Source organism: Hyperoodon ampullatus (assembly GCF_949752795.1).
Source record: "Hyperoodon ampullatus genome assembly, chromosome: 2".
Classification (NCBI taxonomy): domain Eukaryota; kingdom Metazoa; phylum Chordata; class Mammalia; order Artiodactyla; family Ziphiidae; genus Hyperoodon; species Hyperoodon ampullatus.
The window spans coordinates 159,282,347-159,305,537 of NC_136915.1; the positions used below are offsets into that span (position 1 = coordinate 159,282,347).

At 41.7% G+C, this 23,191-nt stretch overlaps 2 pseudogenes across 2 annotated transcripts in view; both read left to right on the forward strand.

Moving 5' to 3' along the window:
* Positions 1–7,913, forward strand: part of LOC307066512 (protein DDI1 homolog 2-like) — a 54,337-nt pseudogene extending 46,424 nt beyond the window's left edge. The window contains exons 2-4 of the transcript in view: positions 4,747–5,079; positions 5,542–6,079; positions 7,510–7,913. The product of the transcript in view is annotated as a protein DDI1 homolog 2-like (transcript). The remainder of the gene's footprint in view (positions 1–4,746; positions 5,080–5,541; positions 6,080–7,509) is intronic.
* A 78-nt stretch (positions 7,914–7,991) lies between these two features.
* LOC307048866 (regulatory solute carrier protein family 1 member 1-like) lies at positions 7,992–9,842 on the forward strand (annotated as a pseudogene). Its single transcript has one exon. The product of its transcript is annotated as a regulatory solute carrier protein family 1 member 1-like (transcript).
* Positions 9,843–23,191: the final 13,349 nt, after the last annotated feature.

The window sequence follows — 23,191 nt, forward strand, 5'->3', positions numbered from 1 at the left end:
TGGAATGGTTTGTGTATCATCCTACTCAAAATATGGGGTGAATATGTTACCTTTTCAGTGCTTCCTCAGATGGAAATCCACAGCTGGCTATGGACCCCTCCCCACCACTTCCTACTGTGGTACTTAAGGTCCTCACAGTGAAAAACCGGATAACATAGAGGATTGCTCCTGGACAGAGACCCTGGTTTGTTATGGTTACAAAACTTGACAGTTTATATGGCATAGACTGGATGGACTCTGACAGCAACAGAAGACAGTGTCCTTCCTGAATGAGGGAAATAGAGTCTCCTCACTAGCAAATATAGTACTCCAGGTGAGTAAAGTCAGGGTTGGGTGGTAATGGGAAGGGAATGTTATGGTTCTGGCTTTTAAGATTTATGGATGAGCCCTGAAAGAAGAGTTTTAGTCCTTCTGTTCATAAGAGCACAGAACATCTAGTTTAGATTTTCCCAAATACGAGGCATAGATCTCACAAGTTTACACGGAGGCAAGGATGAGATAAAAGGGTAATAGTAAGATGAAAAGACAGTGGAAAAAACAAACAACAAACAAACAGAAAAAGGTGCTGCCTGGCTCCACTTTGAAAGACCCTAAAAGCGTACAGTCAAAGTAGCATATCTCCAGGTGCAAAGTCTCTGAGATCCCAGAACACTGACACCATGATAAAACCTCTAGCTGTTCCTTAGGCATTAAAAAAAAAGATCCTGAGTTTCCAGCCATGGCTACTACTCAAAACAACTACAAGAATGAAGAAGCAGAGACCAAGCAAGGTGTTTCCATGCAAGACTGAGTGTTCTGGATATCTGCTCTAGGCAGTGTTCATTCTTGAGAAAAGAAGCAAAGTGATGTGCTTGGCTGAGAAAGGGATTAAAGAGTCTTTGGTCTCTTTCTGAATTGTACTACTTAATTTATCATCATCACCATCATTGTCATCGTCAACACAGTGCTTCCTACATGCCAGAAACTTTGCTTTCCCTGATTGATCTCATTTAATTCTCCTGAAAGCTCTATGAGATAAGTACTATTATTATGCCATCTTCATGAAAGAGGAAACAAAAGCTTAGAGACAAAGTTCAAAGTTACACACACCCCTGTCCTGGGCTTGCTGGGACTTCCATGCTCAATACACAGAGAGGCAAACTGAAAGTGCCTTATTATAGATCACAAAGGGAATCCCTAGATCAGAAGTTCTGAACCCTATCTCAACCCTAGGGCCCCTTTTTATAAGAAATCTTTTATAACACCACATTTACTATCCTGAAATGAAATTCAGATTATATAACCCACCTAACACACTATATTTGAAAATCAATATTTAGTCATAAAGAGACATTAAATGAGTGTATATTATAATAAAGTAGTATACATTACAATATCTAAACATTCAAGCATGATGAAATCATCAGATGCTGGCACCTATGTATAGAATCACCATGGAAACCACAGCTACAAATGCTGACAATTCAAATACCACAAGTAGTACTGATATTGGTCATATGATTATCTGGCAAGATAAGCAACTCCTAGTAAATTTCTAAATAAATAAAGTACAATTTTACCTTGATTTATATGTTGATTATATTCTGGGAAAATTCAGTGTGTATTAATTAAAAACATGCAAATAATACTTTGTGTTTATATGTAAGGTGGAGTTAAGTTCCAGATCATATAAATTTTTCAACTGTATAAATATCTGGTAGGACATTCAAAGGGTGGGGCAATGTTTTTATTGGGAGGGAATTGTTCTAGGCATTATAAGACATTATGACATCTAACCCATATCTCTGCCAAGAAAAATGCCAGTAATATCTCTGCCCCAATTATTGGGCCACCAGAGACTCCTTGTAAATTTCCAAACACCTTAGGAAAATAGTCCTCAACCTTGGCTTTAACTCAGATACTGACACTAGGGCAGCATCTGCAGAGCCTCTGATATAGTTGGTCAGGGCCAATGCCTGGTCATAAGGGTTTTTAAAAACTGCTCAGTTGATTCTGTGTAGTAGCCAAGGCTGAGAACCATGCCGTAAGGGAGGTTCTGCTCTTTTGAGCATCGTTGCCTTAGCTGAGTCAGATCACCAGAACATCGACTTGACAGGCTTTCTTTCTGCCTCACAGAGCTATTTCCTGTCAGATAGAGCCCAAGGGCCTCCTAACCTAAGGAACAACCCCTCTAATTATAAAATGGGAGAGCAGGTATGTGGCTCTAGGCTCTGAAAAGTCAAAGACCTACTTTCAAGAAATCCCAAGAGTGGGGTAAATGATTAATCGTTTACTTCCAAATTTAGAACAAACAGAAAAACATAGTTTAACTAAATTAAAAAACAAATCAACCAGTGACTGATTATTTAGGAAATAAACTTGTACTACATTGTGACCAAACACCTTCTAGAACCTCTAGTCATCCCTCCTTAGGCCTACCTTGGGCCTTTAACTTTGTAGGAAAAATAAATTTATAGTCTTTCTTCAGTTGTCTACTAAAGCCTATATCAGGAATGGTAGATACATTTATCTCCAGTGCTAACTGTAAACAGATCAGATTTGTCTGCCTGGAGAGGACTTTGAAGTCTGATCCAGGCTAACTGAACAGTGCTGTGGTGGGTTGGTTAGTGATACCTGTCATGGGCACAGGATGGGGAGAGGAAAGGAAGTGCCCCATTCCTCCTGTAGACCCTAGTGGAAGAGGCACATTTCTCAAAAATAACAGGTGAGCTTCTCAGTTCTGGTCAGCTTTTGGAATCTGATTGGATTTTATTACCATCATCATCATCATCCAGTGAGTTTCCATTTATTGAGTTATAGCTATGCACTGCACATTTATTACCTCATTAATCCTTACAACTCTACAAGATAGGCATTTTCATCACAGTCTGCGATCCCACAGCTCATGGAAGGAACTAATCATCTAATCTGTGGTTGCTTGATGCTCAACTCCCACAGTACAATAAATAATATGGAGTGAAATGTGGCCTCAGACCATCCTCCAAAGCTCTAATGTTCTTTATCCTGCATCCACATCCCCAGGATTCTTGCTCAAACGATACAAGATTCAAAAAATACCAAATGATAATACACATACTGATTTCTCAGTATTTTCTCATTATTTCCTGGTACTGCATCCTGTCCATGTACTTAAGCAAAAAACTTAAAACATATGGCAGGGATGTTTGTGTTAATAAACTTTCTCTGCTTTGTGTTTTTCCTTTGTTGAAAACATTTTAAAAATGTTCATTTTCCTGTGACAGTCCAGTATAATAAAGGGAATCCAATTCATTGCCATAATTCAGCACCTAGAAGGGTGTTGGCACATAATAGACACCTAATAACTATTTAAAATGAATTAATCAATGCAATTGACATTTTTGTCCAAGAGCAAATGATTAATTTTTATGAAATTAAAATGTTTAATTTTGATGAAATCCAATTCATCAATTTTTCCTTTTATGATTTATTTATTTTAAACAGTTGAGTTTTTTTAAAATATATTTTTTAAAGTTTTACTTATTTATGTTTTTGGCCAAGCAGCTTGTGGGGTCTTAGTTCCCTGACTAGGGATCGAACCCTAGGCCCTCGCCCTCAGCAGTGAGAGTGTGGAGCCCTAACCATTGGACCGCCAGAGAATTCCCCTTTTATGGTTTATTTTTTGTGTGTTAAATCTAAGAAGTTTTGGCCTTACCTAAGGTCACAAAAATTTTCACCTATGTTTTCTTCTAGAAGTCTTATAGTATTAGCTTTTACATCTAGGCCTATGATCCATTTAATCCATTTTTGATTATTAAGATTTGTGTAGAGCTTAGGGTCAGCTCTCTAAACACATCTTCACCTGCTCGGCACTGAAAAGGCAGGTGAAGCAGTTTAAGAGTATGGATATAATGCTTCCTGTCTTAGAACATGGTCTAAAAGTTGTTTTTCCAGAAAAGTGTCTCATGGCAATGTCAAATTTATCGTTTCACTCTTTCTCATAAGAAGGGGTGCATCCCTCCTTTTCTTCCCCTCTCTTCTACAGTCTCCAGAAACAGAAAACTCTAGTTTCTCTTTCTGTTTCAGAATAACAATGTCACAAGCAGAAAAGGAAGTATTAATCAATACTTATTTTTTTTAACATCTTAATTGGAGTATAATTGCTTTACAGTGGTGTGCTAGTTTCTGCTGTATAACAAAGTGAATCCGCTATACATATATATATATCCCCATATCTCTTCCCTCTTTCGTCTCCCTCCCTCCCACCCTCCTTATCCCATCCCTCTAGGTGGTCACAAAGCACCGAGCTGATCTCCCTGTGCTATATGCAGCTGCTTCCCACTAGCTGTCTATTTGACATTTGGTAGTGTATATATGTCCATGCCACTCTCACTTCGTCCCAGCTTACCCTTCCCCCTCCCCATGTCCTCACGTCCATTCTCTGCGTCTGCATCTTTATTCCTGTCCTGCCTCTAGGTTCAACAGAACCATTTTTTTTTTTAGACTCCATATATATGTGTTAGCATAGAGTCTTTCCACGCTTCATCTACTTAACCAGATAGATAACAGCCCCGAGCAGCACTCTTTCAAGTAAACCCTGAGAGGCCGTCGCAGGCGAGTGGTGGCTACCGCGCTTGCCGCTGAGGGCGGGACGGAGGGCGTACCTGAGCGTGTTCGAGGGAGGGAGGGGGCGAGCGGGCGAGCCAGCGGCCCGCGCCCTCCGCCTGCAGCACCAGTCAGGCCCCCCCGCCCCGCCGCCCTGCCGCCCTGCGCCGAGGCCACGCTGAGCCGAGCTGGGTCGGGTCCGGGCCGTGCCGCTCACCGTGTACTGTGTGCGGAGGGACCTCCTCGAGGTGACCTTTTCCCTCCAGGTGACCTTTTCCCTTCAGGTCGACGCCGACTTGGAGCTGCACAACTTCCGCGCTGTGCGAGCTCGAGTCCGGCATCCCAGCTGCCGAGGGCCAGATCGTCTCCACTGAGAGGCCCCCCATAGACCACCAGGGATTACTGGCTGCTTAAGTCTTAAAAGATGGCCACGTTGGGATTTTAACGAAAGAAGGAGAATGCAGACCCTTGACTTTCCGTGCAGTTTCCAAACTTACCCCGAATGAATAGACTTGCGTAGTTTATCAGAAGGCTTTCTTCAGGGCTTCCATGGTGGCACAGTGGTTGAGAGTCCGCCTGCCAATGCAGGGGACATGGGTTCGTGCCCCGGTCCGGGAAGATCCCACATGCCGCAGAGCGGCTGGGCCTGTGAGCCATGGCCGCGGAGCCTGCGCGTTCGGAGCCTGCGCGTTCGGAGCCTGCGCGTCCGGAGCCTGTGCTCCGCAACGGGAGAAGCCACAACAGTGAGAGGCCCGCGTACCGCAAAAAAAAAAAAAAAAAGGTTTTCTTCAAAGGAATATAATTGGATATTTTCAGTCAGCTGTACTTCCCAAAGTGAGAAGTGTGAAAGGAGAGGGGAGATATGCTAAGAGCCATTTTATTTTGAGGTACTTCTTTTTATAGTCTATTTTACTCATGTGTATAAAAAACCCACCTCCTAATAAAAATCAACATTCATAAGAAAAAAAGAAGCAAGAGACAAACAAACAAGAAAACCAACTCTGGGAAGTGCCAGCCACCAGGAGCCCAGCAGTCCCACTAATCTCCTGGAAAAATAGCTTCATCAGGGCTTGGACAATCCAGCCTTGTTCTGATACCTATTGCTGGCCAACTCCCCCATGAGCTGTCCTTGCTGGAGGAACGCAATCCACCCTGGCAGATGCTCTGCTCAGAGATCTTGAGAAATCTTCTAGGATCCTGGTGGAGCAGCAACAGGACCGAGCCTGGAGAGAGCAAGAAAGGATTCATCTCTTTTCTGTGGATCCTTTTGATCTTGAAGCTCAGGCAAAGATAGAAGAAGATATAAGGCAACAGAACATTGAGGAAAACATGACAATAGCTATGGAAGAGGGTCTGGAAAGTTTTTGCTGAGTAGTGATGCTTTATATTAACTGCAAAGTGAATGGACATCCTTTGAAAGCCTTCGATGACTCAGGTGCCCAGATGACCATTATGAGCCAAGCTTGTGCAGAAAGGTGTAATATTGGGTTGGACAAAAAGTGCCTTCGGTTTTTAAGTAAAACTAAAAGACGCATTTTTTCATTTTCACCAAGGACTTTATTGAACAATGTACACCCTTTTGTTCCACTACCTTTTGCCATTTTTCAGGCAACTTCATAATTCCATCTTCCCAAAACTTTTTATCTTTTTGAGCAAAGAATTGTTCTGGTGCCTTTTACAGTCTTCCAGAGCATTGAATTTTTTTTCCATTAAGAGAATTTTGTAAAGACCTAAATAAATGGAAATCTGAAGGTGCAATGTCTGGTGAATATGGCGGATGAATCGGAACTTCCCAGCCAGGCTGTAACAGTTTTTGTCTGGTCATCAAAGAAACATGTGGTCTTGCATTATCCTGATGGAAGATTATGCATTTCTGTTGACTAATTCTGGATGCTTTTCGTCGAGTGCTGCTTTCAGTTGGTCTAATTGAGAGCAGTACTTTTTGGAATTAATTGTTTAGTTTTCCAGAAGGAGCTCATAATAGATGACTCCCTTCCAGTCCCACCATATGCACAACATCACCTTCTTTGGAAGATGACCGGCCTTTGATGTGGTTGGTGGTGGTTCATTTCACTTGCTCCACGATTTCTTCTGTTCCACGTTATTGTACAGTATCCACTTTTCACCGCCTGTCACAATTTGTTTTAAAAACAGAACATTTTCATTACGTTTCAATAGAGAATTGCATGCGGAAATACAGTCAAGAAGATTTTTTTCACTTAACTTATGTGGAACCCAAACATCAAAGTGATTAACATAACCAAGTTGGTGCAATGATTTTCAATGCTTGATTTGGATATTTTGAGTATGTCGGCTATCTCCTGCGTGGTATAATGTTGACTGTTCTCAATTAATGTCTTGATTTGATCGCTATCAACTTCAACTGGTCTACCCAACTGTGGAGCATACTCCAGCGAGAAATTTCCAGCACAAAACTTCATAAACCACTTTTGACATATTTATCAGTCACAGCACCTTCTCCATACACAGCACAAATCATTTTTTTTTTTGCGTTTCAGTTGTGTTTTTGCCCTTCTTGAAGTAATCAAGCATAATATGCCAAAAATTAATCTTCAATATTGAACTGGGTACACAAAAATTCACCAATTTTGATAAGTCTTTTTTTTTTTTTTTTTTTTTTTTGCGGTACGCGGGCCTCTCACTGTTGTGACCTCTTCCACCGCAGAGCACAGGCTCCGGACGCCCAGGTCCAGCGGCCACGGTTCACGGGCCCAGCCGCTCCGCGGCACGTGGGATCCCCCCGGACCGGGGCACGAACCCACGTCCCCTGCACCGGCAGGCGGACGCCCAACCACTGCGCCACCAGGGAAGCCCGATAAGTCTTTTTTAAAATGCGTGCTGATATAACAGCTGTCACATACAATCTAACAAAATTGTTTAGAATGACATTAAAGACAACTAAGTACTACCAGAGCCATCTTACAGAAAAAAACGAACGAACCTTTTGGCCAACCCAAAATAATGAGGCTGGTGGACCGTTGGTGGACACCCAGAAGATTACTGGAAGGGTACATCTAGTTCAGGTAAAAATTGAAGGCGATTTCCTGGCGTGTTCCTTCTCTATACTTGAGGAAGAACCCATGGACATGGTTCTGGCTCTGGACATGCTGAAATGGCATCAGTGTTCCACTGACCTCAAGAAAAATGTACTCGAGATCAGCACCACAGGCTCACAGACCACCTTTCTTCCGGAGAGGGAGTTACCAGAGTGTGCCCAGTTGGCATATGTGGCCAGGCAAGTGGAAATATGGCCAAAGGAGGTTGCAGACCAAGAATTAGCAGAAGCCCTTCAGAAATCTGTAGAGGATGCAGAGCATCAGAAGTCATGACGCATGTCGTGTGTGTGTACTGAAGCTAGAGTGAGCCCCAGAACAGAGACAAGAGGTAAAGAAACTGCCTCACTGGGAATGTCATCATTACCAACGTCAGGTGGATTTAACCATCAAGCCCATCCTTCAGGACAGAGTCCTGAGATTGGTAATCCTACAAGTCTTGCTCACTCTGTCTCTGCTTCAGTCTACCCCGACAAGCCCAGTGACCCAGACAGCATTGAACCTAAAGCTGTGAAGGCTTTGAAGGCTTCAGCTGAATTCCAGATAACCTCTGAAAAGAAAGAACATCTTTCTCTACAGGATCTTTCTGATTGCTTCCCTAACAGACAATGCTCCAGCAAACCAGAGTCCAGCTACGCCTTTGCAGAATTCACTTGAAGAAGTCATTATTGCAGAAATCTAGAGAAATCTGCTGAAAGAAGAACCCAGGGCCTCAAATCTCATCTCCACATAGACAGGAAGCTAGGTTATTTGTCACAGCTACTAGGATGCAAGAACCACAGAGGCTTATCAGTGAAAATTGTTGGCATCCAGAATATCAGTACCTGAGTCAGGTAAATGGCCCTCAGCAGCATGAAGAACCGAGGAATGAACAGCATGAGGTTATACGACAAAATGTTCCACATGACCATGAACATCTTTATAACAGAGGGGACCTTGAACTTCTTGGAGAAAAACAACAGAATCAACAAAGAAGTGTTGATTTGGAAGCTACAATGAAAGGAGACAGTTTACAGCAGAATGGGGACCTTCCAGGTACAGAGAAAAATATTCTACCTTCAGGATGCTTTGGCTGCTCAAATTCAGAAACACTTGTGGAAGTAGGTACAGTAGAACAGTCCTTAGTTGCTGTGCTTATTTCAGCAGGCAGTCAAAATACCAATGTCAAGAACATCGGTGCATCTGATCTCACCTTAGATAATCCCTTGATGGAAGTAGAAACATCAGAATGTAAACTTTCCCCTGAAATTTTGAGTAATTCCATTTCCACTCAGGATTTACAGCTTCTAGAAAGTAATGTTGAAATGTCTGGAACAAATAAAGAATATGGAAATTGCCCTCATCTTTAAGTCTCTGTGGCAGTGGTCAGCCCTCTGCAGAGTCAACAGAGGAATCTTGCTCATCTATAACAGCAGCCTTGAAGGAACTTCCTGAACTTTTGGTCATTAATAGTAAACCAGCTTGAGAAAACACATCTGAAGAAGTTATCTGTCAATCAGAGATAGTAACTAAGGGCCAAACAGGTATTAAGGACCCTTCTGAAAGATGGTCCCCAAATGAGCATCTTACAGCTACCCAGAGTGAACAGTGTTCACAAGTCTCCTTTCATCAGGCCATATCTGTATCAGTGAAGACAGAAGAATTAACAGACACTTCAATTGATGCTGGAGTAGAAGATGTAGAAAATATTAACTTCAGGGGTCCGTATGATAGCCTGTTAACTGATAAGGAAGGTGTCCCCAAATCTAGGGAATCAATAAATGAGAGCAGTTCTGTCACTCTAGCCTCAGCTAAAATGTCTAATTAACTACACTGCACCTTAGGTGTAGAAATTTCACCTAGACTTTTAGCAAGTGAGGAGGATGCACTCAATCAGACTTCTGAGCAAACCGAGTCCTTGTCATCCAGTATCACATTGGTTAAAGATTCAAGTCAGGGCACACAGAATCCAGTGACAGACAGGCCTGAGACCAGAGAAAATGTTCTGAAGCTGCAGGGCCACTTCTAGAATTTGAACCACCTACCAGCCATCCATCAAGTCCCTCTTTTCTTACACAATTAATTTTTCCTGCTGCAGACATTGACCAGATTCTCTGTGCTGGCTTTACTTTGCAGGAAACTCTTGGGGCTTTGCATCGAGTTGGTGGAAATGCAGACCTTGCACTTATTGTTTTGCTAGCAAAGAACATTGTAGTTCCTACATAACTATGGAAAAGTGGACTAGACATTACTCCATTCCCTTAAAAAAAGCTACACACACACGCACACACACACACACACCCCCACTGCATATACAGTATATGTAGAAACCTGCAAGCAGAATGTTGAGCCAGATTTTTTTTTAATTTTTTTTTTGGCCAAAGTAATTTTTGATCTCTCGACTGATGGATTTGTCTATTCTATTTGTTAAAATTTGGGCCTTTTTAAATGTATTGGCAGTATGTGCATACAAAAGCTTTTTATTATCATTAAGATGATGTAATCTGGAATAAAATTGATGATATTGTGTATAGCATAAAAAGTAAAAATAAAAATAAAATAAAGTAAATCCTACATTGTCTGCAAAATAATCCAGGGCTTGAGGAACAGACAGACCACCAATAGTAAGCTGAGGCCTATGGGTGGGAAAGGGTGAGAGGTCAAGGACCTGCTATTCTGGTCAACCTCTAGCTATTTCAACTTTGAGCTATGATACCACATGAACAAGACCTCTCTGTTTAGGGACTTTCATGGGGAATCAGGGGAAGGGGATGTCTTAAGAAGGATCTTGTCCTCTGAATTCATACAGCTCCTGAGAAGACTTGATTTCATAGCTGGAATGGCAACCAAGGTTCTGTCTGCTTACAATTCTAATTGCACATTTATACCATATTTTTATTTCTCTGACCTTCCGGGAAAGACTGAGAAAAAGGAAATGGACTTTGTTAGATCTTCATTAGATATATGGAAAAAACGTTTGCTTCTCACAGTTGAGCTTGTGTCCTTTACTGTTTGTTTCACATACTCATGCTCTGGATCACCCTACTGGCAGGAAGGACATCCCCTGAGTTTTCAAATCCTACTTACCTATTGAGCAAAATCTAACCCAAGTGTTTTTCTATGAATCCAACTACTCAGGCATTCTTAGTGATTGCTCTATTTCCTAGTCTTATAAAAGGGCACCAATACCAGAAATAGCCAGGAGCTAGGAGAGATGCTGGGTGTATATAGAAAAATGAGACACAATACATACCTATAAGGAAACTTGCAGCCTAGTGAAGGGGTCAGATGCAGCAATAGCTTATTATAACACAGTGCTGTGATAAGAGATGTGCATAGACAGCTATGGAAGACAAAGTTTGGGCATCTAATACAGAGTACAGTATGGAGTCAGGGATGATTTTCTGGAGGAGGCAATAGGTTTTGTTGAGTTTTGAGATTAAGTTGGTATAGACTATCAATGGGGTGGTTCCAGGCAAATCTGTCAAAAGCACAGAGGCATGAGATGGCATGGGAAATCCAGAGAACTACAGGCAGTTCAGTAACCCATAACCAGACCCTCTTAGCTCACTTTTATTTTATTTTTATTTTCTATTTTCTACCGTAGGTCCTTTTTGGTTATCTATTTTAAATATAACAGTGTGTACATGTCAATCCCAAGCTCCCAATTCATCCCTCCCCTCAACCCTTCCCCACTGGTAACCATAAGTTCATTCTCTAAGTTTGTGAGTCTGTTTCTGTTTTGTAAATAAGCTCATTTGTATCATTTTTTTTAAGATTCTGCATATAAGTGATATCATATGATATTTGTCTTTCTCTTTCTGACTTACTTCACTTAGCCTGATAACCTCCAGGTCCATCCATGTTGCTGCAAGTGGCATTATTTCATTCTTTTTAATGGCTGAGTAACATTCCATTGTACAATATGTACCATATCTTCTTTATCCATTCATCTGTCAATGGACATTTAGGTTTCAGCCCACTTTTAACCGGTTTCCTTTAAATTTTTTCAAAGGAAACTAGGAGGGCTCTTTGATGGCAACATGCAATTCCTCATCTCAATTGTTCCAAGCAAGTCTATTCCTTGGCCCCTGACTCAGTTCAACAAGATTGTGCAGAAATGTAGAAATCTTCTACTGTTACTTACACAGGTCCCTGGGGGATATCACTCCCTCTCCTTAGCAGTTTATCACAGGACCTCACAAAATGTCTGCTCCTTGAGTCCTTCTGACAATTCTATCCTCTATACCTTGCTAGATTTCTAGTGATGTGTTAGAAAGCCTTACAGATTGGGTCCCTGAGGGGACTAGCCACCCTTAAGACAGCTCCAAGAGTAGCTGGAACATAAAATATAAGAGAGAAGTGGCAAGAAATGTGGTTAGGGGGAATATGAGTGGGAAACCAGATTATGAAAATCTTTGAAAGTACACAGAGGGGCCAAAGGAAAATTAGACTGTTGACCTATAAACTGAGCCACACAGATGAAAACTTGCTTGTTCTAATTGCTCTAAGGTACAAGCTGGTCCCTCTTACTGAATTATACATACATTTCCTGAGGGCAGAAGTCCTGCCTAATATTTCCTCTATGATTCTACATACATGTTCAAGCATATAGGAAGGAGTACAAAATACGTTGGTCAGTGGATTCGAATGGGATACCAAGTGAGGCTGCATAGATTCTTAGAAAGGGATACTTGCATTGCATAGAGTCAGATTTGCAAAGGCAGGGAGGGGTAGAGTTTGTATGTTTATTTAGAGTCTGAGATCCTCTCCAATTACTCCAGCCTATTCTAAATGGCTGTTTCTCTCAATTTTCCACCCTCTCCGCCACTAAGAGGCAGCATAATTTCCCTTTGCCCTTTGGGACAAGGATTCTCTATCCCATAATACATAGTACAAACATACATACATAATGCACACAAAAATTTATGTTCCACCTGAAGCTTTGACCTTGATTGACTGGAAAAATGTTGCCTGGTGTTTTGGCCAGTTGGCCCCAACGCTCAAGACAGAGGGTTCTGGAGCAACACTCTGACCTCCAACTATCCCTGAAGGAGCTGCCCCAATGAAAACTACTTTCTATGAAGCATCTGAATGGTACATTTATTCTGCAAGCAACAACTGGCAAACTCAAACATTACAGAATCCTATATTGGGTAAAGAGGGTTTAGGTGGGGTTGGCGGTCCTCTCCTGTTGAGTTTTATGCAACCTTGGACCCCTAGGAAGTTTCCACAGAAAATCAGTTCAGGATGTGCTGGCCTCGTTTGTTGTAGCTTTCTGTTTATTTCTTAGTAGTTGCAATATAGTGGCACTTGTGCTTACGCCAGCAGCCTGAAGCCTTTTAGCAAACTAGAAATATAATGCCCTATTAAGAAGCCAAAGTATGTTCCAAGCATATTTTTCTCAAGGCCCGTGTTTCAGGATTACTTCTGCCTTGGTGACAGTGAAACTTAAGGAAAGCTATTTAATTTGATCATCATTGTCAATGTTCCAGTTAAACGGTGTCGGGGTATCTCAGGCTGTCCTGGAAAAGATTTGTCAATCAGTTTAGCAGAACTTCTCAAAGCTTGTGACATCAGAGGGTTTCAGGTTATTTCTGAGTCACAAGACGGGAGAGCCAAGGCCAAGAACATGGTCAGCCTCACTCAGACACGCAGCTTCTGTCAAAGTCAAGTCTTGGGCTGGCCTCCTGCTTAAGCCCCTTTAAGAAAGATTTACTTTGACAGGTGACTAGTGCAAAGACCAAGATTATAAGCTACTATATGTGTGTGGGGAGCAGAGACCATGCAAAGTTTTAGGAAGAAATTCAGCTTTTCTTCCTTTGAGCTTTGCTGAAATCTCTCCAGAGTTTTCAGAGGCAAAGTCAGCACTGTTCCTTTCATAAACATGTATTGAGTCTGAACTCTTGCCAGGGCCTAGGACACGAGGGAAAATGAGACCTGGAATGTAGATTTGGCCATCACACCTGTTGCAGATGGGCTTGCACTGGGCTAAGGGACATAGCCAAAGACAAATCCTTTCCATGTGACACATTCATGAGAATAAATAATAAAAAATAAATGAAATACTACTTTTAAAAAGGAAATAAACATTAAAGCAAAACAGAAACATTGACTTGGATTTTTGGAGCTGCTATTATAATGGAAGAGTCACACATGTATATAATAAAAGAGATGATTATAATGTACAGAATTGCCACCCATATAAGTATTTTCTAAATTGCTATGAGAATGCAGAAGAAGGAGTTATTGATAGCAGTTTAACTCTCTTCCCACTGAGAATTTGCAATACTAATGACAGAGAAAGCCTGGTGGAATCACCTACCAGGAAGGCAGTGGCCTTGATTCAGACAAATCTTATTCATTCACTCAGCAAATATTTATGGAGCACTTATCATGTGCCGTTAGGTTCTTGGGATACATCAATTAACAAAAGGAAAGAAGATTCCTGTCCTTATATTCTAGCAAAGAAAACAGGCAATGACCAATAAAAGCACTTCCTCTTTTTAATTTTTTTTTTTTTTTTTTTGCGGTACGCGGGCCTCCCACCGCTGCGGCCTCTCCCGTTGCGGAGCACAGGCTCCGGACGCGCAGGCTCAGCGGCCATGGCTCACGGGTCAGGCTCACGGCACGTGGGATCCTCCCAGACGGGGGCACGAACCCATGTCCCCTGCATCGGCAGGCGGACTCTCAACCACTGCGCCACCAGGGAAGCCCTATTTCTAATTTTTTAATTGAAGTACAGTTGATTTACAATGTTGTGTTAATTTCTGCTGTACAGCAAAGTGATTCAGTTATACATATATACATTCTTTTTCATATTCTTTTCCATTATGGTGTATCACAGGATATTGAATATAGTTCCCTGTGCTATACAGTAGGACCTTGTTGTTTATCCGTCCTATGTATAATAGTTTGCATCTGCTAATCCCAACCTCCCACTCCGTCCCTCCCCCAACCACCTCCCCCTTGGCAACCACAAGTCTGTTATCTATGTCCCTGAGTCTGTTTCTGTTTCATAGATAGGCTCATTTGTATCATATTTTAGATTCCACATATAAGTGATATCATATGATATTTGTCTTTCTCTTTCTGACTTACTTCACTTAGTATGATAATCTCTAGTTGCATCATGTTGCTGCAAATGGCATTATTTCATTCCTTTTTACTTCTGAGTAGTATTCCATTTTATATATGTACCACATCTTCTTTATCCATTCATCTGTCGATGGATATTTAGGTTGTTTCCATGTCTTGGCTATTGTGAATAGTGCAAAAGCACTTCCTCTTAAGTAACACGAAATCTAATTGGTTTTTTGTTGCCATCAACTACTAAAATCCATAGGACATCCTAGCTCTTGATCCTGAAGTCTCACTAAAATGAGAGAATCCAGCAGTATGTTAGAATGATGATTGCCCCAGATAGATCCTGAAGACAGTTTTAGAATTAATGTGAGCCAGCTGTGTGCTGGTAAATGCTTAACAATTGTCTCTCAGAAATGCATAACATGGGTTTCCATGGTGGCGCGGTGGTTGAGAGTCCGCCTGCCGATGCAGGGGACGCGGGTTCGTGCCCCAGTCCGGGGGGATCCCACATGCCGTGGAGCGGCTGGGCCAGTGAGCCATGGCCCCTGAGCCTGCGCGTCCGGAGCCTGTGCTCCGCAACGGGAGAGACCACAGCGGTGAGAGGCCCGCGTATCGCAAAAAAAAAAAAAAAAGAAATGCATAACAAAAAATAAAGCCCTCATTTGTAGTATCTGCCACTTTTTGTGGTATAAGTACTCTCACTGTGGCCATTTAAAATTAACAATGAGATATTACTGAACACAGAGTTGGAGAAAAAAGATATACAATGACTCTTAAGAGCCAGTGCAACCTGGCTCCAGCACACCACTGATTGAGGGCTCATAGGATAATGAAACATCCCACATGGAAGTGACCTCAAAGTCCATGGACAAAAGTTTCTTGTTCATGGTGTATTGCAATCATTTCTGACAGAGGTGTCACAAGTGAATTGCTACAAATACTGTATTTCCTTAAATCACTTTATTGATTAAAAAAAAGCTTTTGGGGGAAAAAAGAAACATTAAACCTACACAGAATTTATTTTATTTACCGACTAGAGCACATTCAGTACTTAAAGGTTCTTCTTATTTACTTTTGTCCATGGGCAGCTATGCAGAGCATTGTAGTGAGAAGCTGCTATTCTGGGGAGCTTTACTGCTTTTGCAGACTTAATATTGACCTTGAAATTGAGACATATTAAAGAATACCTGGGTTTGGTCTACATTTCTTATTGGCTTAAGCAGATATTTTATTTTCTTCTTAAATTATGTATTGAGGATTGTTAAACAGTTAGTTCCTCTTGAAAATCAGCCAGGAGATTTTGCCAGATCCATGTTTTGAGTCTGAGTCCTTTGTGATGGATTAGTCAGTTACACCAAGTTATTCCACCTGGATGTTTGCTGCCTCTAATTTCATTGTGTGTGTCTCAACAACAAAATAAAACCCTGCTCGGGTCTAAAGGACACCTGGTTGTTGCTTTACCAAAAAATGTGAAGGGTGTTCACTCCTCTTTTGACAAACTTTGATTCACTTTTCCTAGGTGTGTCTGCCTGGACTTATGCACTAGGAAGTTTTTCATTTCAAGGCTGAAAGGTGGGGTAATATTTTGGTGAAATTTTAAGTAAACTTAGAGAATTACATTAAGTAAAATTCAACCAAGCACCACATGTAGTCTAACTTTGGAATTGCGAAAAAAAAGAAAAAAGTAAAAATATGAAGATATAATACAACTACAAAAACATAACCTTTGACAATTAAAATAATATTCATTAAGTTAGGTGTCAACATTTATAAGAGATGCACTATTGTTGGCTTTCAAGATGGAAGAAGGCAGCCACAAGCCAAGGAATGTGGGCAGCATTTAGAAGCTAGAAAAGACAAGGAGACAGCTTCTCCCTTAGAGCCTCTGGAAGGAACGCAGGCCTGATGACAACTTGATCTTAGCCCAGTGAGACCCATATCAGATTTCTAACCTGTGGAACTGTAAGATAATAAATTTGTGTTGTTTTAAGCCACTAGGTTTGTGGTAATTTTTTACAGCAGCCATAGGAAATGAATGCACATGTGCTTCTCTACATTTTCCAGTCTCTCTACAGAGAGAGCATAGGTGGGGCTGTGAGACTAGCTCTGGCTCTTAGAATGGAGGTGGATGTGATTTGCACCCTAACTAAGCAATGCGCCATAATCTCTCTCTCTGCCCGGTTGGGCAGCCAAATGCAGAAGGTCAATAGAGTATTCCAAGGAGTACTAGTGGACGGCAGAGCCACTGTTTGCAAGGAGCCTTCAATCTGAAGTCACCATTTGGAAGTGTTACCTAAGGGGGCTGTCTCAACCAAACGCAGGAGGGCTAATCCCCTGAGTCTCCAGAGTTCATGTTTCCTGCAGCAGAGCTTCTCCTAGTCTAACACCAGAATCTCCAAATCAGAGAGTCTGGAATTTTTTTTTTTTTTCCATTCAAGAACATTGCTGTTTATTTACAAGTGACTGATGCTATGCATTTATTACAATAATGGAATTTTATTTTAAGAATTTGACACGAGTTTTTTTTTTTAAAGATTAAACTATTCTAAATGGGCAGTCAGAACTTTGTTGGGCTTCCTTAGCCTTACTTTGTAATTTAGTATTTTTAAAATTTCACATAGCACCTGGAGAGCACTGTAATAAAATTTCCATACTTAGGGCTTGTGAAGTTCTTAAAACCTGTTCTGCTTTCCAGGCCACGGAGGTACCCACAGCCTCACAGTTCAGACAGCTCACTGGTCTCTTACAGGATTTTCTGGCCCTTTCCTAAATATGCTCTCTACTCCCCTAAATTTCTACTTTTGTTCAGAGAGTCCTTTTTCTTGGAATATGTACCCCACGCCCTCCTTCAAGCTCAGCTCGATCCCTTTTCTTTCAAGAAGCCTTTCTAGACTCTCCAAGGAAAATGAATTTTCTTCCTCTATGATTCCCTGTATTCTTTCATCATAGTTATTGCATTTGTATCTGTCCTCTCTCCCCCAGTACACACACATACACATACTAAAATGTAGCTTCTAGAAGGCAGGTACCATCCCATACTCACTGTTGTCCTCACCATAACATAGTGCTCTAAATGCAGTAAATGTTCAATGCATTTGTAAATTTTAGCAAAACCATCTGTGGCTGGTGGGAGAGTTTTGCTTTGTTTGTTTGTTTGTTTACCAGGCAGGGTCATGTGGTGCCTTTTAAATGATCACATAGGACTGCTCCATTTATATGGAGCAAGGGTCCCCACAATGTACCTTGTTTATCTACCAAAAAAATAAAAATCTGAATGCTTACTCTAAGCCAGGCACTGTGCTGAATGCTGGAGTACTGTGTACCCTGTGTAACTATCATATGTCATCAACTAGGACAGCTGCAAACCACATATAGAGTGTACCTACTATGTGCCAGACTTTGTGCAGATGACTCACGTCAGCCTGAGCCTCTGGCCAATCCTTCTCTTTCCAGGACTTCTTCCTCTTCAGGGAAATCTAGCCTCGCAGCATCTGGGGATTGAACTGCTCGTTTGTTAATGTTTGTTTGCATATCAGGATTTTTCACTTTCAGGAACAGTTTGTCTCTCTGGCTCAAATTTCTGTGTTCCCATACCATTATTTATAATGTAACTAAGGATCTATTGTACAGAATTAAACTCAGTTCCATTTTGAAATTGTGCAAGAGATCTACCCCGCCCATTTTCTTTCCATTTAAAATGCAAGAGGGCTGTGTAGGAGCAGTTTATTAAGGGGCCCTGGAGCTAATCCCAGTCCATTATTTCTCCATTTCTTTACAACTCACTGAGAGGGGTGGGGGAGAACAGGGAAGGGGAAACTGTTCTTTCCTGACTGATTGTTTGGCCAGATCCACAGGGATCCCTACCTTCCTACACCCTTCAGGGAAGTAGTGTTCAGAGGGTCATCCCAGGGGCAGGGCTGGCTGTGTCGGGCTGTGATGAATGAGAGGTGGAATTTGGCCAACAACAGGGAAAGTGTGATAGGAGACAATAATCATTAGAACATTTAGACATTGAGAATAGGATCCATGTTTGTCTTATGTATCCTCGGTACCAACACAACAACTTGGCTGAGTAACTGCCCCATAATGTTTAAATGATGTCCAATGAATGATTGAATGCATGAATGCCATATTCTTGCTTCCTTCTCCAAACACTCTTTATAAAATTATGGCATCTCATTCATGTCTCCTCTATAAATCAGGAATTTGGTGAGGCATACAGTTGATTGCTTTGGAATCATTTTGCTTAATGACAAAGGCCCCAGGGGCTTGGGCAAGGAAAAAAGCACAGGTTAGGGAGAGAGAGTAGGATAGAAGCTTTCTAGAGACTTTTCAAATAGGCTAGAGCCCCACTTCCCTGTATGGTTAGTTTCAGGCTTCTAAGCCATCCTTCCAACATGTTGAAAGCTCTATGAGAACCAAGATCAGCAGTATATGACAACGGTTAAATGCTCTGCTCTGGGTTCTAATCCTGGTTCTCCACTGACAACAAGGAAGTCACTTAAGCACCCTGCCTTCAATTTCTCATCCATAATATGGGGATGATAATGGTACCTATTTCATAAGATTGCTATGAAGATTAATTTGTGTATTATTCACATAAAGTACTCAGCGCAACCCAGGGACATAGTACGCTCTGAATAAATGAGAGCTATTATTATAATTAGCTCAAAACATAGCACACTGAACATCGCAGACATTTTTTGATTGCCTGACTGAAATGGGATCTAGCTTGGAGGAAGCAGAACAAATTAGAGTCAGATAGTTCATCAGGATTCCTTCTAGATCTGTAGTTCAAGCTTTTCTCTTGCCTTGGTCATTTCTCCAAATGTGAGCACTTCCGGGCTCTTTGCAATGAGGGAAATGGGTATATTTGCAGGGATAATTTACAGTTTAGGGAAGCTCTCTGAAGGGATAGTTTTCAGGACTTGGCTCATTCTTGGCTAAGTGCTTTAAAGAACTTGAAGGGTGTTGAAGAGCTATTATTCATCTCCATTGAGGGCAGGTAAGAGGAAATGGAACCCAATGGCAGATGGCACACTTCCTGCTACACAGGAAGAAATTCCTGTGTAGCAATTTAGTCTCCTCAGGAGGGCAGGTAATATCCTTCCAGGAAAAAAATTCATGAACTTTATTGAGGTATAATTTATATACAGCACATGCATTCATTTATTGGGTGGAGTTCAATGAGTTTTAACAAATGAATACATTCATGTAATTACTACCACAATCAGGGTTTAACGCATTTCCATTGACTCAGAAAGTTCCCTCATTCCGTTTTTAGGGCCAACCTCCCTGCATCTTGGGTCCCAGGCAATCACTGATGTGCTTTCTATCATTATTTTGCCTATTCTGGAATTTTATATGAATGGAGTCACACGGCATGTACTCTTCTGTGTGTGGTGACTTTTGTTCATCCATGTTGTTGTATATGCCTGTCGTTTCTTCATTTTTTTTTAACAGTAGTATTCTATTATACGGATATAGCACAGCTTGTTTCACCTATCTATTCACATGTAGATGAACATTTGGGTCGTTCCCAGGTGTGATCATGATAAAGTTGCATTTGTGTACGAGTCTTTGTGCATATGTTTTCCAAAATGGCTGCATCATGTTACATTCTCACCGGCAGGTGTATGAGAGTTCCAGCTGCTCCACATCCTCACCAACACTGGGACTTGCGAGAGGTAGAATAATAATAGCCTCCAAAAGATGGCCATGTCCTAATCCCCCAAACCTGTGAATATGTCACCTTCCATGGCAAAAGGGACTTTGTAGCTCTGAGTAAGTTAAGGATCTTGAGCTGGGAAGCTTATCCTGGACTGTCTAGGTGGGCCAATGTAATCATAAGAATCTTTAAAAGATGGAAGACAGGTAGAAGCATGAACAGGCAGTTTCGGAGGGAGAGCTAATATCTTTGATTGCTTTGTCTTAAACACATGGTTTGTCCTACTCATCAGTGGTTGAGCTGAGCCTTTAAACCAGATTTGCCTAGTTTATATGTACATTCACTCTGCTGCTCAGCCTTCTCAGTGCAAGACACTATCAGGACTCCTCTCAACAGAGGGATAATTGTGGGGTTTGCTGGATGACATTGGGGAACTGGGGAGAGGGTGACAAAAGGAGCTGAGAAGGGAGTTTTGGGAAACATAATTCCAGGTTAACCAAGTTGATTTGTACAAACCACCCTGTGTGGCAAACCCTGCAAACATCTTCCCATGTATTGCCCTCAAAAGCAACAGGGTGCACCATCCATGGGAGAGTCCAGACATTACCCAGGAGTCTTCAGGCACTAAAATTGCTTGTGCAATGCAATCTTGCATTACCTTCAGGCGTAATTCAGAGACTTAGTATATGACAAATGTTCACTTACTTTCTTCTTCTTCTGTCAGAAGATTAGAGGAGGGCTTATCATTTCAGTTTTGACCATTGGTTTAAAGTATAAAAATGAACAAACAAGTTAATTAAAAAAAAAACTCTTTACAGACAGGCAAGGTGATAAATTTTTCAAGCATTGGAGCATAGAGGACAGTTAGTGCTGGGCCTGGATTCCATTTAAAACAAAAGGAAGTAAAGTTAAAAAAAAAAAAAAATCCTTCAGTTGTTGTATGCCAAGGATTCCGGCAAAGACAAAACATCCTGAAAGCTCAGGATGAGTCATCAAATTTGTTTGCCAAGGCTTATCCAGCTAGTAAGGGCTGTACTTTCGTGCAGGGAGAATTCCTGTTTGCAGCTTACTGGTAGCAGTCACCACACCAGTAGGTTCATATTAGCTGCTCACCATCAAAATCAGTATGGACAAATGAGACTAACCACAGGGCAAAATTATTTTCAGCTGATTTACAGACATCCAGAAGGACCAGGAACCCCAAAGTTCAGGGCTTTCCTGCCTGGCTCACTGTATCCACACTCCTTGCACAGAATCCATTCTTTCCTGCCTCAGCTCAACATCTATCTCTTATTGGTTTCATTGTCATCAGGCTAAGAAATTCTCTCCAGCAACAATGTTAATTTTGCCTAACATGCAAATTCCCATGGATATTTAGAGGAGTAAAGCAGCTTTCCATGAACATGTATGTGCACATGCGTGCGCACACATAGGGCAGAAGAGAGGCGGGTGCCCTGAGATGGGCAGGTCAGCCCCCACCCCGGAGCTCATTACATTCATTACCTAATTATTTATCAAGCACCTACCTGTGTACCAGGCACTGTGCTATGTGATGTGGAAACCATGGAAAATAAAATAGGTGACTTATATCTTCTCTGGACAATGCCGTTTAAAAACACTCATATTCTCTGTGAAAGTTAATTTGTGTCTATGAGAACTTTATCTGAAAGTGTGAGTTTGGAAAATAGCATGGCATATTTATTCCTCTCTATTTTTCACATTTCACATGCCCTCATCTCCACCCTCTTTCAGTCCTTATCTGGCTTCAGTAGATTAGTCTGTCAGTAGATTAGAGAGCAGGGGCCTGTGCGTCATTGTCTATTTCCTTAAAATTATTTGTCATTGACTTTTGGAAAGACAAGACTGAGGGGAGCCATATCCCCAATGCTAAAACTGCAGAAACATCAGTCATGATGTCTTATCGCATGTAACCAGATGATAAGTCTCTCATGTCTCTTTTATAGGCTCAGGTTGTAAGTTTCTTTGGAAGACAATAGAGATAGTGATGTGGATTCATGTGGGACAGAAGCTCTCAAATCATCTCAGACCAGCAGTTTCTCTGAATCAGAGAATCACATTGTTCCATTTTCACTCAGACACTCCCAAACTCCAGGGACTTTGTGGCCATAGTTGCCACAGTTGGGTCTTTCCCAAGGTTATAGCAGAGAGTCCAGACGAATATTCAATTAAACATGTCTGCCAGCTTCAACCGTACCCTCAGTGGAGCCAGGTCATCCAACTTGTTCCACAAGCGGAGTGTCTCTCCTTTCTCTGGAGATCACACTTTCAAACCTTCTCCATCTTCCTCACGGGGTTGAACCCTCAGCTTTCCCTTCACTTCCTACTTAAGAGAAGACACGGAGAAGTAGTCAGATGAAACTTCCTTCAGCTTCCTGCCTGTCCTGTGCCTACCCTTTCCCTTTCCTTCCTATTCTGATGGAAGAGGTGCCCACGCCTTCTGTCTGAGACTGAAGCTGTGCCCCCGTCCCACCCCCTCTGGTCTGCTCAGGGACCACACCTTGGTCAGCATCCTCTCTGCTGGCTTCTTTCCACTAGTTTTTACACATACTCTAATTTCTCCCATTAAAAAAAACAAAACAACAACAACAAAAAACTCTGCGTATCCAACATAATCCTCCAGCAGCTGCCTTCTCTCTCTCCTCCTGTTCATGCATTTACATCCTCAGCTCCGGCTAGCCCAGTCTAACCTGTTGTAGTTTGGCTTCTGTTCCCAGTACTCCACTGAAACTGTTTTGGGGATGGTCTGTGTTAATCACGCAGGGATGCAACTAATCTCCCCTTCTGCTGACACCCGGCTGTC